Source organism: Schistocerca gregaria, unplaced genomic scaffold, assembly GCF_023897955.1.
Source record: "Schistocerca gregaria isolate iqSchGreg1 unplaced genomic scaffold, iqSchGreg1.2 ptg000914l, whole genome shotgun sequence".
NCBI lineage: Eukaryota > Metazoa > Arthropoda > Insecta > Orthoptera > Acrididae > Schistocerca > Schistocerca gregaria.
The window spans coordinates 165,001-167,500 of record NW_026062272.1 but is presented as its reverse complement, the minus strand read 5'-3'; positions in this window follow the sequence as shown (position 1 = coordinate 167,500).

Genomic DNA, 2,500 nt, shown 5'->3' with positions numbered 1-2,500 from the left:
CCTAGGTACTTGGTCGGTTTCGAGAGAGGCGCAATCGCCCGGAGTTAGGCGAGTAGACGGTTTTAGTGCGAACACCCTTGCTCCCAACTGAGCTTGCCGCTGCCGACAGAGGCCCGGGAGCGTGCTGTCGTGGCATTGCCGGCGGGAGACAACACGCGCCACCTATGGTGACCGGCAGCTCCAACGCCAGCGCCACACAAGGGCAAAGCCCCACTTGGGTGCAGAAGCGAACTCTCCCAGCACAGCGCACGCGCCAACACGTCCGCACAACTGCGATACAAACCACCTGCGAGAACCGCTGGGGCGACCGAGCAGCAGACGGCGTCGCGGCGCCGAGTGCCAGGCGGCGGCGCATCCTCAACGCACACAGTCCTCAATCAGACCAGCACACTGCAGATGTCCACCGCGCTTCGCACCGGGCTCGGCTGAACCAACTTTGGCCGCCAGGCGCCGCGTGCAGGGTGCGCCGCAGCGTAGCTGCGCCGCCTGCCGGGCCCGTCGGCTGGCGCTCCTGCCACTCGGCGCCCCCCACCAGCCGGCTGTTGCGCGTGCGCCCACGCAGCGCGCGGCCAACACGCCGGGCGGCCCCCCTTCACCGGCCGGGAACAGTCCCACCAAGCCACCGCCGCGTATCGCTTCATACCCACATGGGCCTAGTCACGTGTGTGGATGTGGCGGGTACCGCTGAAACAACCGGTTAATAGCTGTACCGATCGTCGCCATCACAGATTCACCTCCAGCGTGAACAACCGCTCAACAACGGATTTCCAGTTCATTTGCGTATCTTGGGCAGTAAACGTAGATGTCCACCTACATTTGCGAATTCAACAATTCTTGCATGCCAGGATGTCATGTGTCACGACACGCTACATCAGACCACATACACACTGCGACATGTGCAGAAGAGAACACGTGGAAGGTGGCCCGCGCAAGTATGCGATGTCCCTTCCGCGATCCACTGTCAACCGGCATCTGCGGCATGTCCCAGATATGGAACGCGGTCCACCAGGGTAGCACTTTGTGTGAGGCAATACGACAAAGTCGGAATACACGCGTCACTACATCAGACGGCTCACGCTGACCTGACCTGACCTGACCTGACCTGACTCACCGCACCACCACCCCCAGCGACCCAGGGTGACATACAATGCGTTCGTACGTTCCTCCCACACGCCTCTACGGCGTACCACAGTGCAACCTAGCTGTTATTGGGAGACGAGACAAGTAGCATCGAGCACAACATATGGAAATTGAGATTCGACACCGTTGGGCACAGCCAGCGTACAGTCACACGTATCACACTACTTCACTCTGTACGTAACTACCGATGATCGGTACAGCGTGTGGGTTACGCGTACGACATCAGCGGACAATGGACACAGACCATACCACGACGTACACTGAGGGCGTCGACATCTGAATGCAACTGAACAGCTGCGAGGCTCATTTAACACTCACACGCCAGACCGACCAGCTTGAGAGGACAGAGACACAAAGAGGGGGACAGAGGGGGGGGGGGGCCGATATAGTCCTATTGCAGTACAATTGACAGTGGATAGCGGGAATATGTGGAAAGTAAGCAACACTCGCAAGACATCTACATGAGGATAACAACGACACCAGAGATTCCGAGCAGTGAACTATGTTAGGCAAAGGGACAACGTGGGTTAGGTTAAGGGACAACGTGGGTTAGGTTAAGGGACAACGTGGGTTAGGTTAAGGGACAACGTGGGTTAGGTTAAGGGACAACGTGGGTTAGGTTAAGGGACAACGTGGGTTAGGTTAAGGGACAACGTGGGTTAGGTTAAGGGACAACGTGGGTTAGGTTAAGGGACAACGTGGGTTAGGTTAAGGGACAACGTGGGTTAGGTTAAGGGACAACGTGGGTTAGGTTAAGGGACAACGTGGGTTAGGTTAAGGGACAACGTGGGTTAGGTTAAGGGACAACGTGGGTTAGGTTAAGGGACAACGTGGGTTAGGTTAAGGGACAACGTGGGTTAGGTTAAGGGACAACGTGGGTTAGGTTAAGGGACAACGTGGGTTAGGTTAAGGGACAACTTGAGTTAGGTTAAGGGACAACTTGAGTTAGGTTAAGGGACAACTTGAGTTAGGTTAAGGGACAACTTGAGTTAGGTTAAGGGACAACTTGAGTTAGGTTAAGGGACAACTTGAGTTAGGTTAAGGGACAACTTGAGTTAGGTTAAGGGACAACTTGAGTTAGGTTAAGGGACAACTTGAGTTAGGTTAAGGGACAACTTGAGTTAGGTTAAGGGACAACTTGAGTTAGGTTAAGGGACAACTTGAGTTAGGTTAAGGGACAAATTGAGTTAGGTTAAGCGATAATCTGGTACAGCCACAGTTAGGTTAAGCGATGATCTGGTACAGCCACAGTTAGGTTAAGCGATGATCTGGTACAGCCACAGTTAGGTTAAGCGATAATCTGGTACAGCCACAGTTAGGTTAAGCGATAATCTGGTACAGCCACAGTTAGGTTAAGCAA